This window comes from Tachysurus fulvidraco, chromosome 7 (assembly GCF_022655615.1).
Source record: "Tachysurus fulvidraco isolate hzauxx_2018 chromosome 7, HZAU_PFXX_2.0, whole genome shotgun sequence".
Classification (NCBI taxonomy): domain Eukaryota; kingdom Metazoa; phylum Chordata; class Actinopteri; order Siluriformes; family Bagridae; genus Tachysurus; species Tachysurus fulvidraco.
The window spans coordinates 24,618,046-24,633,045 of NC_062524.1; the positions used below are offsets into that span (position 1 = coordinate 24,618,046).

A 15,000-nucleotide genomic window follows, 5' to 3' on the forward strand; every position below is an offset into this window, starting at 1 on the left:
GATGTCATCCCAGTCTGGAATTATCTCATCTTTCATTTATCTCATCTTTTTATATCTCACACAGCCCTCCACATTACTTCTAATATTTTTTTTTCTCAATTCATCCTATTTTTCTTGTTTTTTTCCTCTCTTCTTTATTATTATTATTATTTTTTTTGGTTTGTGCCTCTTTTTCTCTCCATGCGCTTTAGATTTATGACAATTGCTTTATTTTCCACCCCCTGCTGTCTAGCCCACTTAAGAGCAGCAAGGAGTTTCTCCTAGAACTCCAAAATTAATGTGCGTATGTGTGTGTGTGTGTGTGAAAGGGTGTGTGTGTGTGTGTGTGTGTGTGTGTGCGTGAGTGAGTGAGGGTGTGTATGTGTGTGGGTGTGTGTGTGCGTGTGTGTGTGTCACAGAGAGAGAGAGAGAGAGAGAGAGAGAGAGAGAGAGAGAGAGAGAGAGAGAGAGAGAGAGAGAGAACTGCATTTACATGACCTAAAAAAGCTCTTCTGCTTTTCCTTGCTCGTAAATCATACACACCCACCCACACAACTAAGATTTATATCATGACAAGAAGCTTTATATAATAAATCTCAAATACACTCTGCATTATTTTACTCAGCCAGGTTGCTTTTTTTTCTGATCTAGGAAATTTCCAATTTTTTTTTTTTTTTTTTTTTTTTTGAGAATCTGGAAATATAGTGTAGCTCAGAATCATTAATAAATAAATAAATAAATAAATAAATAAATAAATAAATAACACACACCACACACACAGACATATATGGTGGTATGTTGGGTGTTGTTAAATGATGGGTTCAAGCAGAAAATGTAGTCATGAGCTGACTGGATTAGTTATATAAGAAAAGGTTATAATGAATATTACTGTCATTTCTACAAAGTTCTCGTAGGTTCTTTTGTATGTATGATGTCAGGGGAAATCAATTCTGTCTCCACACAAGCTCAGATGAAGCCGGAAAGACCTTTAATTCCCACATGCTCAGGGATTGTTGCATGTTTTTTTTTCTTTTCTTTCCCTTCCATATTCAAGCACTGAAATGAGATGAGGACTAATAAAAAAGCGGCAACATTCAGCGCCTCTTTTACTGCGACCTAACAGGAATCGTGGTCTAATTGGAACACTAGATGGATGAATGGCTGGATGGAAGGATGAAGGATGCTCCTGTGGGATTGTGAGACGGAAGGTGATACTCTCCGCTAGCCCTTTATAGACCCGAAGGCCACGTATGCTGAGGCAGGAAATAGTTTTATAATACGTGATCGATGCTATCGTTTTCAGCAGCGAGAGTGCAGGCACGCAGCGACGCAAGGCTCAGGTTTCTTAAAAAGGCCTTTAGCCAGACACCTCGTCTTCCTTTATTTCCTTTATTCAATTTCACCTGCTTTACCTAATGCTTTTTCCTCCGTTTGTCTCTCTGTGTCTAAGTTGATCTGTTTGTCTTCTTTAGGTTTAAATCACATTTACTTATTCTTTACTTTTTCTTCATGTCCAATAAACATACACACTCCTCATGTCTCATACACACTCATCATGTCTCATACACACTCCTCATGTCTCATACACACTCATCATGTCTCATACACACTCCTCATGTCTTATACACACTCATCATGTCTCATACACATTCTAACTGTCCCATACACACTCATCATGTCTCATACACATTCTAACTGTCCCATACACACTCATCATGTCTCATACACACTCTAACTGTCCCATACACACTCCTCATGTCTCATACACACTCTAACTGTCCCATACACACTCCTCATGTCTCATACACACTCTAACTGTCCCATACACACTCCTCATGTCTCATACACAAACTGTCCCATACACACTCTTCATTTCTCATACACACTCTTCATTTCTCATACACACTCTAACTGTCCCATACACACTCTTCATTTCTCATACACACTCATCATGTCTCATACACACTCTAACTGTCCCATACACACTCTAACTGTCCCATACACACTCCTCATGTCTCATACACACTCTAACTGTCCCATACACACTCCTCATGTCTCATACACACTCTAACTGTCCCATACACACTCTTCATTTCTCATACACACTCTTCATTTCTCATACACACTCTAACTGTCCCATACACACTCTTCATTTCTCATACACACTCATCATGTCTCATACACACTCTAACTGTCCCATACACACTCATCATGTCTCATACACACTCTAACTGTCCCATACACACTCATCATTTCTCATACACACTTCTCATGTCCCATACACACTCTTCATGTCTCATACACACTCCTTATGTCGCACAAACTCAGAATGTCGTACATGTGCTTATGAGATCACATGTGGTGATTAAAATCCAGATTTTCTTATACAGTTTATTAATAATTCGCAGCCCTTTTAACTCAGTTGGGTGCATCATTAAAAGTTTCAGTCTATTTAAAAAAGTTATGTTCAGTTTCAGACAAAATGCACCATTTAAAGTTTGTAGTTCAAGTAGAACACTAACAAATGTGTGGTGAACTTTTTTTTAAACGATAAAATTTTATTTTATCGCCGTTTTTTCTTTTTATATATATATATATATATATATATATATATATATATATATATATATATATATATATATATATAACAAAACTCATAAATCTTCTCAGTCTGATTTTGTGGCACGTTTATTTCTCTCTCACCCTGTTTATCTCCCCTTTTACTTCCTGGTTTCTTTCTTCCTTTCTTTATTACATCTGTCTATCAGTTTGCTCCACCTCTTGGTCCCTACTGTTCACCTTTTCTTCTGCTCTCCGTGTGTCTTTTTTCTGTCTCTCCCTCTCTCTGTCTTTTCTTCTTTCTCAGTCTCTCTCACCATTTATCCCTCTCAGTTTTTCTCATCTCTCTCTCTCTCTCTCTCTCTCTCTCTCTCTCTCTCTCTCTCTCTCTCTCTCTTCCTCACTGCCGTGTCCAGACTGGAACGGATCGCACTAATTATCCGCGTGTTTTCAGGCGTGCGTGTGACACACAGCCAGCTGTTCTCAGAAAAAAACGCACAGCAGAATCTGAGACGTTGCTTCTCTCTCACTCGTGCTGGGTTCGGCGAGCGCTGTGGTGACAGCTTCTGACAGAATGGTGTCATATTTGCGTGAAGCGGTGTGTGTGTGTGTGTGTGTGTGTGTGTGTGTGTGCGCAGGAGTGCTCGGAGCACCCGGCACCTGAGAAAGCTGGTAGATATCCAGCACACACTCCTGCTGTGAAGAGTGGAGGCAGTGTGGTGTGAAACAGACTCTCCTCTCCAAACACAGCAAAAGTTTTAATCACCAAGGGAAGCTTTAAATTTAGAACGAGTGCAGCTCAAGTGCCATATGCTCCTCGAGAGCTCGTTTAATTGTTGGACCGCTGCGTAACGTGTAAGATATTTAAACCTAGCTTTACCAGAACGATGCGTTTCTCGTAACCACGTACTGTAGCTCGTAGTAACCGGATCCTGACTTTATTTATTTATTTTTTTTCTGTATCTATGACTGGAAGTATAAGCAAAAATGTATTTTCGGCGCAAATCGTTAAGCTAATTACACGAGCTAATTAATTAGCGTGCTAAGTGGGCGGAGCACGAACACGCCGCTCTTTGTTGGTGCTCAGAATGAAAGCAGTCATTTTTAGATCAAGCTGCAAGAAAGGGAATAAAGCTTTTGATCTAGCGGGTAAACAGACGTTCTGGGATAATTAGCTAGTGTGAGTATAAACACCAAACTCTCTGAGGTTTCTGTGAAGAGGCCACTGAATGGAGAGAGAGAGAGAGAGAGAGAGAGAGAGAGAGAGAGAGAGAGAGAGAGAGAGAGAGAGAGAGAGCATAAAACTTTCTTTTCCCCTTTTTTCAATCCTTCTCTTTTCTCTTCTTGTTTTTTGAAAAATGAAGGAAATGCAAGCATTGTCTCATTAAAGAAAGGAAAAAAAGTGACAAATGTGCCTCATTAACTTTAGTCTTTGCTCTTGCGTTTTTTCCTCAGAATAAAAAAAAGAAAAAAGAAAACCGTCAAAATCGTCATGCGGCTTTATCTGACTTTACTGTACGAAAAGATAATAAGGAAGTAATGAGGCTCTTGGAGAAAAAAGAAATTAATAAGACATAATGCTTGTTTTTTTTTTTTAACTGTGCCCTTTCAGACTGACCGCTTTGTTCTGACAGCATTATCTCCATATCTACCGCTCGCCGCTCTCCACTATCGATTACTCCAGACTGCGAGCGAGTGGCTTTAGTGTTAGCTTGTTTGGAACGCTCCGCCATCGATTGTTTGGATCTGGACTTGCGCAGGGTCACTGCAGTTCCTGTTCAGTCGATCATCAAATCAATTCACTTCCCTGCAGACAGCGCGGGCAAATGAACACTTTTCATCGTACAAGTCTGAGCCACCGCTAAAGCTTAACGATCTAGTCACGACGGTGAAGATGCCATGATTACATCTGAGAAGTTTGATTTGTTCGATCGATTTAGATAATTGAGCTGCCATGGCGGCGATTCTTGAATCTGGTTCAAATTAAATTTACCAATGCTCTACTTGACGGAACGGATCCGAGCTTAAAGACACGATTGATAGCAGACTTTTGCTATCTCATGTACAGTCACTAATAAGTAGCTTTTGCTATCTCATGTACAGTCACTAACAAGTAGCTTTTGCTATCTCAGGTACAGTCACTAACAAGTAGCTTTTGCTATCTCATGTACAGTCGGTAACAAGTAGCTTTGCTATCTCATGTACAGTCACTAACAAGTAGCTTTTGCTATCTCAGGTACAGTCACTAACAAGTAGCTTTTGCTATCTCATGTACAGTCGGTAACAAGTAGCTTTTGCTATCTCATGTACAGTCACTAACAAGTAGCTTTTGCTATCTCAGGTACAGTCACTAACAAGTAGCTTTTGCTATCTCATGTACAGTCACTAACAAGTAGCTTTTGCTATCTCATGTACAGTCACTAACAAGTAGCTTTTGCTATCTCATGTACAGTCGGTAACAAGTAGCTTTTGCTATCTCATGTACAGTCACTAACAAGTAGCTTTTGGTATCTCATGTACAGCCACTAACAAGTAGCTTTTGCTATCTCATGTACAGTCACTAACAAGTAGCTTTTGCTATCTCATGTACAGTCACTAACAAGTAGCTTTTGCTATCTCATGTACAGTCACTAACAAGTAGCTTTTGCTATCTCATGTACAGTCACTAACAAGTAGCTTTTGGTATCTCATGTACAGCCACTAACAAGTAGCTTTTGCTGTCTCATGTACAGTCGCTAACAAGTAGCTTTTGCTATCTCATGTACAGTCGCTAATAAGTAGCTTTAGCTATCTCATGTACAGTCGCTAATAAGTAGCTTTAGCTATCTCATGTACAGTCGCTAATAAGTAGCTTTTGCTATCTCATGTACAGTCACTAACAAGTAGCTTTTGCTATCTCATGTACAGTCACTAACAAGTAGCTTTTGCTATCTCGTGTACAGTTGCTAACAAGTGGCTTTAGCTATCCCATGTATAGTTTCTAACAAGTATCTTTTGCTATCTCATCTACAGTCGCTAATAAGTAGCTTTTGCTATCTCGTGTACAGTTGCTAACAAGTGGCTTTAGCTATCCCATGTATAGTTTCTAACAAGTAGCTTTTGCTATCTCATCTACAGTCACTAACAAGTAGCCTTTGCTGTCTCATGTACAGTCGCCAACAAGTGGCTTTTGCTATCTCATGTACAGTCGCTAACAAGTAGCTTTTTCTATCTCATCTACAGTCGCTAACAAGTAGCTTTTGCTATCTCATCTACAGTCGCTAATAAGTAGCTTTTTCTATCTCATCTACAGTCGCTAACAAGTAGCTTTTGCTATCTCATCTACAGTCGCTAATAAGTAGCTTTTGCTATCTCGTGTACAGTTGCTAACAAGTGGCTTTTGCTATCTCGTGTACAGTTGCTAACAAGTGGCTTTAGCTACCCCATGTGTAGTTTCTAACAACTAACTTTTTCTATCTCATCTACAGTCGCCAACAAGTGGCTTTAGCTATCTCATGTACAGTCGCTAACAAGTAGCTTTTTCTATCTCATCTACAGTCGCCATGTACAGTCGCTAACAAGTAGCTTTTTCTATCTCATCTACAGTCGCCATGTACAGTCGCTAACAAGTAGCTTTTTCTATCTCATCTACAGTCGCCATGTACAGTCGCTAAGAAGTAGCTTTTGCTATTTCATCTCCAGTCGCTAACAAGTTGCTATCTCAAAATCCAGAATCTCACAATATTCTACGTTTTTTTTTTTACTTTACTCACGTTCTAGTTTTGTCTTGAAACAATGGTCCAAACATCAAATACATTTCCCCAAAGTTCTATACTGGATGTGTAGATTTTTGTTCTTCGCAGATCTTTGAAAGGTTTGATTTAAAAAACACAGTCCATACATTCCATCTGTCACTTTATGGGAACATTGTGGCTTCAGTGAAAACTGTCTGGTGCAACTCATATCTCCAAATCGGACCAGCATAACAATGACAGCACAAATATCGCTCCTAAATGTTGTAGCCACCTTCTAGCTATTGATATTGACTTACCATAAAGTTTAACTCCTTATCTCTCTCTCTCTCTCTCTCTCTCTCTGTCATGTTTCAGGGAAATTCAGAGGAGTTTTATCCTTTCGTTCCTCTAGCCGGAGCAGCTCGGCCACGTCATCCTCCTTCAAACCGGTAAGACTGAACTTCACATGTTCCCGAGGCGCAAAATGTCAGCAAAGCGCAGTCTCTTAATCTAACTAAATTATGTCCAAATGTCAAATGACACACCACAAACCATTTGCTCCGAATGTTATTTAATGTTGACCTTCAAACCAAGAGGTGCAGGCCTGAGCACATAGCCCAGCTTCCTCAGATCAGTCCAAGCAGATGTTTATCTTCGAATAGTTTTATTCCTGCTTGAACCCACGCGCAATTTATTAACTTTCTAAGATCTAACGGCTTTGTACCTAAAAGCCACAAAAGCCTGACGCAGCCTTGCGTATAGACTCGTTTATTCGAAATAACAGGAGCTCGGAGAGCAGGCAAGAATATTACCAGAGAGCTTGTTGTTCCATTAAAGAACTCCAAAGTGTATATAAGTCAAATTTATGCAAATCATATTCTAATTTATTCGCGTGTTGTTATGAGGCGGACGAACGATTTCTTCTTCCGTTTTATAACACGCTCGATTTACATCGTGCTTTGAAGTTTCAGCTCAGCACGAGCCGCGAATCGTTTGCTACACATTTTTCAGGTCTAAGTACAAGTACAGATCAGTGAAGGTTACGATCATTCATTTTCTATCGCTTATCCGAACTGCTCGGGTCACGGGGAGCCTGTGCCTATCTCAGGTGTCATCGGGCATCGAGGCAGGATACACCCTGGACGGAGTGCCAACCCATCACAGGGCACACACACACTCTCATTCACTCACACACTCACACACTACGGACAATTTTCCAGAGATGCCAATCAACCTATCATGTATGTCTTTGGACCGGGGGAGGAAACCAGAGTACCCGGAGGAAACCCCCGAGGCACGGGGAGAACATGCAAACTACACACACACAAGGCGGAGGTGGGAATCAACCCCACAACCCTGGAGGTGTGAGGCAAACATGCTAACCACTAAGCCACCGTGCCCCGGTTATGATCATGTCACGAATATTTCAGATCGATTCGATATATAAGAATAGGAACAAAAAAAAAAAAACTATTCACACTGATTTATAGAAAGCTTTGCATTTGGCTTATATTTGTTGGTGTGAATGATGTTATGGTGTTTTGTGCTTCTGGAATGATATCAGAACGTGGTTAAGTTCACTCACTGGCCACTTAATTAGGAGTTTGCTCAAACCGTACAGATAAATTTCAAGATCTTTAGTTCATTTTATTCAACGTTAACATCAAACACTCAGAACGAGGAAGAAACGTGTTTTCCGTGGTATTCTCGTTGGTGCCGGAGTCTTTGGTCTGGTCTGAGAAGTTTAGAAATCTTCTGGGATTTTCACATGTCTCAAGTTCAAGAGTTTGAACATAGCACTGTAAAAGGACGAAACGAAACACAGCAGACACAACTTGATGAAAGAAGCTAGAGGAAAAAACGCAGACCTGGATAATAACCGTACTCAGCAGAAAAGCATCTCAGAAAAGACCAGATCAGGATCCGCTCCCGTAAGCTCAGAAGAGTCGTCTGAGGTTACACCAGACACAGACGCAAAAGATTTGACGATCATGTTTTTTCTTTTTTTTTTTTTTTTATATTTTACTGTCTAGGAGCCCTGCCCGCTGTATGCTAAGAATTTTATGCATCGCGCTGCTGAAACATATCAGGTGTTCGTAATAAAACGTACAGAGCGGATATTATGCACAGTGAAACACAGGCTGTCAGAAACCAGACGACTGTTTACCGTGCCGCGTCGACCGAGTCGCCGTTAATCTCAGAGTCCCCTCGATCCGCGGCTCGTCCTAATCCTTACTGACGACGTTCGGAAAAAAGTTACGGCTGTCACGACCCCTGTGTTGGAGCGGCGTGGTGTGTCAGGCTGATCCGCACTCTGTGGGTCGAACACCTCTCACGTTTGATGGATAAATTATAGCATTTCCATACAACAATGCAGTCAGACAGCTTTTAAATATAGACCTGAATGAGGCATTTTAAAGTGCTCCAAACTTCCAGGCATGGATATGACATTTCTACAGTATATATATATAAAACTCATCGTATTTAAATCACATCATTTAAATCATAACACCAGCACAATGCCTACAGCATTAAATTGGAATATAGCATTCAGGGATGTGAGAGCTTGTATTGTGTGGTAGTAGATTCAACACAAGCAACTGAGGCAAAGGGGGAGCACGGTGGCTTAGTGGTTAGCACGTTCGCCTCACACCTCCAGGGTTGGGGGTTCGATTCCCACCTCCGCCTTGTGTGTGTGGAGTTTGCATGTTCTCCCCGTGCCTCGGGGGTTTCCTCCGGGTACTCCGGTTTCCTCCACCGGTCCAAAGACATGCATGGTAGGTTGATTGGCATCTGGTATATTTGCATAGTGTTTGAGTGTGTGAGTGAATGAATGTATCCTGCCTTGATGCCCAATGACGCCTGAGGCACAGGCTCCCCGTAACCCGAGGTAGTTCGGATAAGCGGTAGAAAATGAATGAATGAATGAACTATCGCAAATAAATCTGAATGAATGAATGAGACATCTAATAATATCAGCAAAGAAAAAAGCCGTCAGATCACAGAAAGCAACCTCTCGATCTCAAGCGTAAATATTTACTAACGCTATGTATTATAGCTCCCTGGGATACCTTCATATATTGTGTTACACGTGTGCTAACAATATCTGTGGTCACGGAGGACCACGGTGTGTTTATACGTTGTGTGTGTGTGTGTGTGTGTGTGTGTGTTTGCTCAGAGCTTATGATCAGGCTCAGAAAGGTAAACAGATTGGCGTAGCAGGCTGAGAGAATGAGAGAGAAACGCTGAGATGAGAAACTCTCGCTACGACGTTTTCAAGCCCCTCGGATCGGATCTATTGATAGAATGCGATCTTTTTTATTTAAAATATAAATATATTTATACTTATATTTATTTAATATGTAGTACATGTTATGCTACATGTGATTCAAACTGGTGTTTAGTACCATGTTAATTATTAAAATGTTCAGTGTCCTTTTATCAGAAGCTCTCGGTTGCTTCATTCCGCCCGACTCCATACTGCAGGACAGTATGTTATTGTTTACATCTCACATCATCATCGTTACTAAAATACTAAATACAGAATTAGTTTAATTTCACTACTACTGAGATTGATTGACACCTCATTAGGCCTAAATGAACTAATTAATCATGTATTAATGAAGAATTTGCAATTAACTCTCTCTCTCTCTCTCTCTCTCTCTCTCTCTCTCTCTCTCTCTCTCTCGCTTTCTCTCTCTCTGTCTGTCTCTGTCTCTCTCTCTCTCTTTCTCTCTCTATCTCTCTCTCTCTCACTCTCTCTTTCTCTATTGCTCTGTCTATCTCTCTTGCTCTCTCTCTCTCTCTCTCTCTCTCTCTCTGTCTGTCTCTCTCCTCTCTGTCTGTCTCTCTCCTCTCTGTCTGTCTGTCTGTCTGTCTCTCTCTCTCTCTCTCTCTCTCTCTCTCTCTCTCTCTCTCTCTCTCTCTCTCTCTCTCTCTCTCTCTCTCTCTTCCTCAGGTGGGCTCAGTATTATTCACACCCCTTTGGGGGCAGATGTAGTGTGAGACGAGTGCACGTCTAAAGGTTTAACATCGCCATGACACAAGCGTGACCCGACCAGAAGAGTCTCCGCTCTGGGTGAGTGAACATTACTGTAATTCACCTTCCTGGACATTCTCTCCTTTAGATAAAGATCTCTCCTCTTCCATTTGATCGGAGCGCCTGTCGTTCAACTCATTAACTTTATCTATTTTTTGTCTCGTTTGCCTGGAGTTATATCCAGGGTTAAATGCGTTTCAAGCGACTGACCTTCTGCAGAGATCTACTGTACACGGATGGAGAGAAAATATAATCATTAGCGTTAATTAACATGTGACCGCACTTTCCTAATAGAATAAAAAAAAGACTCCAAGCATTAATATCCTCGTCTGAACACATGCTATCTGCCCCTCAGGGACAGTGTGGTGCAGGTAGGAGACACATACTGTACTGTATTAACAGAGAGAGAGAGAGAGAGAGAGAGAGAGAGAGTAGCAATAATCAAGCAGTTTTTTTTTTTTTCCTCAAGCACGGGCCGTTCTTTTCTCCAGCTCTTCCATTTCAAGCTTCATTTCATTCTGAATGAGCTCATTGATTTCTCAGCAGGGAAAATAAAAAAGTAAGTAAATAAATAAATAAATAAAATCATATCGACGTCTTTGCGCCACCTTGAATCGTTTCTCCAATACGGCAGAATAGGGCTCATTACATCTGGTCGTAACGAGACTAATTATCTATTTTAATCCTGAAATCTATATCAAATAACTTATTATAGCTGTCGTGAAGATTAAAGATACAAATTGTTATTAATTGACCTGCTTTTGTTTAAAGGGCTGTTTTATGTTCTGTAATTAATAAAGAAATATTTTATCAGATGGGTTTCTGTTAAAAATCGTGCATGTCAGTCGAGATTCTACACACACACACACACACACACACACACACACACACACACACACACACACACTCTCTCTTTCTCTCTCTCTCTCACTCTCACTCTCTCTGTCTCTCTCTCTATCTCTCTCTCTCACTCTCACTTTCTCTTTCTTTCTCTCTCTCTCTCTCTCTCTCTCTCTCTCTGTCTCTCTCGCTTTCTCTTTCTCTCTCTCTCTCTCTCACTCACTCTCTCTCTCTCTCCTCTCTCTCTCTCTCTCTCTCTCTCTCTCTCTCTCTCTTTCTCTCTCTCTCTCTCTCTCGCTCTCTGTCATGGTGAATTGCACTTTGTCTCCAATAAAAGTCCTGGAAGTGTTTCCTCGAGCAGGTTTGTAATGTAATACTGTCTACTCACTTCCAGTCCGGAGCTGTTTCATCACACCCAGTGTTGGTAAGGCGCTGATCTGTAGCTCATTCTCATCAACACTTTGACCTTCTGCCACTGCGTAACTCCATCCATCACCCTCGGCTGAGCCGCTGGAGCACTTCATCCATTCTGATTAAAACATTCTACAGCTTCACCGGATTCAGTGGTGATTTACATCAGAGCAAGCAAAGAAATCTCTCCATTTCAGCCGCTTTAGAAATTACAGCATACATAATCAGAGTTCATTTATTTATTTATTTATTTATTTATTTAGAAGAAGAAGAAGGCCTTTATTTGTCAGATTTCTGGTTGAAAATCTTTATTTAAAATTTATTTTAAGATTTTATTTTATGCAGAGGGATACTGTGTGTTTGTTTGTTTGTTTGTTTGTTTGTTTGTTTATATAAATACTTTGTTAGCCATATATTTATATACATATATATTTTAATTTCTGGGTATCTTGTAATTTTATGTTGAGAGGCCTTGTACAGATACTTCTATACATTTATTTATTTATTTGTTCATTTATATTATTATTATTATTATTATTATTATTATTATTATTATTATTATTATTATTATTATTATTATTATTATTATTATTATATTCCCTGCCTGTCTGTTTCCTGTCTGTCTCTCTGTCTGTCTCTGCCATATGTCAGTCTATATGTTTGTGCATCCTTCCTCCCAACTGCCTATCTATCTATCTATCTATCTATCTATCTATCTATCTATCTATCTATCTATCTATCTATCTATCTATCTATCTATCTATCTATCTATCTATCTATCTATCTATCTATCTACCTATCTCTGTCCATACATCAGCTATATGTCTGTCTTTCTGTTCATATGTCTGTGCATCCTTCTTTCGTCCCGCCTATCCATCCGTCTGTCCGTAAGGGAGGCAGTAAGTCATTCTTCTTATAGAGTTTAAATAAGGAAATAAAAGAGGATCAGTAAAAGGGGTAATCAGGGGTGAGTGATCTCATTAGGCTTTGTACGTGAAGAGAATTATGTGAAGTGCTGTTGAGAAGCAGACTACATTTATAAATAGGGATAAATTAATTAGGGTATATGCTTTAAATTCTAGTATGTGTTGCAAGTAGAGTTACACCGAGAAATAAGATGACTTGCTGATGAGGTTTATACACAGCGTATGATGGAACATCTGTAACATAGCGAGTGTTCCTCGGTTAACATCGTTCACAGCCGTCATTAAGGATTTTGAAGGCAGGAAGAAAGAAACTAGGGAAAGATGTGTAAATTGATGTATTTGTTTAAATGAGTTACAGACCTACGGTATATCAGGCCAAGTGTTTCAGTGATAAACACAGCAGTTCAGCACTCATCCCTAACAAAGCCTGACACAGCTGTCTTTTCTGTCTTGTCCACTAGATGGCGGTATAAACCTGCGTAACAAAACCATAGTCTACCGATGAAGATTTAGCATCAGGTCCATTGGGTTTTCCTTTTTACTTTCATATCAAGCATAAATTAAACTAGGAGCATCTCTCTCTCTCTCTCTCTCTCTCTCTCTCTCTCTCTCTCTCTCTCTCTCTCTCTGCACTGAGATCCTGTTTTTAACCTTTAACTCTTGTTTTTAGACTTTCTTATAAATCACCAGAACTTGCTTGTGAAATTAAGTGTGAATGTGGACCAGATCAAATGTTTATAATTGTAATCTGGACAAATCTTGTTATAGTTTAATTTTCCGAGAAGAATGACGTCACCACTTTGGGGAATAAAAGCGTATAATTTAATGCGTTACAAAAGTGAGTGTAGTGCTACGTTTGGACGGCAGATGGCAGTGATGTCACCATCTCCGTCTCTCTCTCTCTCTCTCTCTCTCTCTCTCTCTCTCTCTCTCTCTCTAACACACTCTCTCTCTCACACACACACACACACACACACACACACACACACACACACACACACACACACACACACACATCTCATCTTGATGCAAAACTTGCACTAGGTGGTTACATCTTACAGATACAGATAATCTTTCTTTAGTCTATTTCCCTTTTCAGTGCTTTGGCAATTACACACCGGCCTCAAAATTTCACGGCAGAAATCCATGGCAAAGAACAACAGAAAGAAACATATATGAAAAAAAATATATATACTTTTGTTACATGTTTAATATAAATGTTATTATTAGTACCTTAGGATAATATAAGAATTTAGTCACAAGTACCAGACTACAGTATCAGCATTATTATTAATAGTTGATAAATATAAACATTTATCCCTTTTGTTCTAACCCCGATACTGTGCGTTGTTGGTTTGCTGTAGATAAGCCAGGGGAAGATTGTGTCCTCTGCGCTCATCCTTCTCGACCTGCTAGCTGCTCTTTTGATACTGTGAAATCACCAGATTCTTATCTCTCTTTTGCTGACTTAAGCATCAGTAGCTCCTCTCTGACATGGTGGTTACAGGATCAATGCTACACTGAAGCCTGGAGAGATTCGGTTTAATCATCTCACTTTCTCAACAGGAGTTCCCCAGGGCTCAGATCATGGTCTGCTCTTGTTCTCATTATACAGCACATCACTGGGCTTAACGATCGTATGACCTCTCGTACCACTGCTAACTAAGTTGTGGACACGTAACTTGTCCTAACGTTACAGAATATCCTGGAAATTCTTCAGAGTCGGCATCTAGACGTAGAGGCTAAAATCCTGACGGAAATGAACTGAACTCAACTTATTATTATTACTATTATTACTATTATTATTATTATTATTATTATTATTATTATTATTATTATTATTATCTGAATTTGCACATTTTGTCATATCCATTTGCACATTACAAGTAAGCAAGCATCTTTCGTACTTGTTAGTAGCTAAAAATAGAGTTGCGTCATTATATCAATCCTCTGAGCATGCTCAGTGTGTGTTTACACTGTGTCCAGACAAGCAAATCAGAGTGCTATTCACCAGCTAGAATAGGAATGATGAGGAGATGTAGGGTGTGTGATGAGGAGAGGTGATGTCACACACACTCCACACACACACACACACACACACACACACACACACACACACACACACACACACACACACACACACACTTATGCCACATAGGTTTTGATGTCTTAATCTTAAAACGCACCTATACGTGATAACGTATCGATTGTTTACGGTGTGAGCTGTCATGTCACGATGTCATAGGCTAAACTTGGGGTTTTTCCCCAGCCAAGCATGATGCAAGCTCGCTTTCGCAATGACTTTAGAACACGACAGCGAACACACACCATGGCTCAGCTACTGAGGACGGTTTAATTAAAAGAAACATTTTTTAGACAGGATTATTTAAAGTAGATCATCTGCGAGTAAGGCAGTGAGTTCAAACACATACATTTGGAAACGTTCAGAGAAAGAAGAAAATCAGTGTACTGCAGTCTTACGCTCTGGAATTGAGTCCTGGTGGAAGGAAACCTGTAGTCTAAATGAAAGAGA

General features: G+C 40.0%; 1 long non-coding RNA gene across 2 annotated transcripts in view; it reads left to right on the top strand.

Moving 5' to 3' along the window:
* LOC113635427 overlaps positions 1-15,000 on the top strand; it is a 90,148-nt gene that overhangs the window by 48,890 nt on the left and 26,258 nt on the right. For both annotated transcript variants that reach the window (XR_007143550.1, XR_007143549.1), the window contains 2 exons: positions 6,627-6,700; positions 10,210-10,329. This is a non-coding gene — a long non-coding RNA (uncharacterized LOC113635427). The remainder of the gene's footprint in view (positions 1-6,626; positions 6,701-10,209; positions 10,330-15,000) is intronic.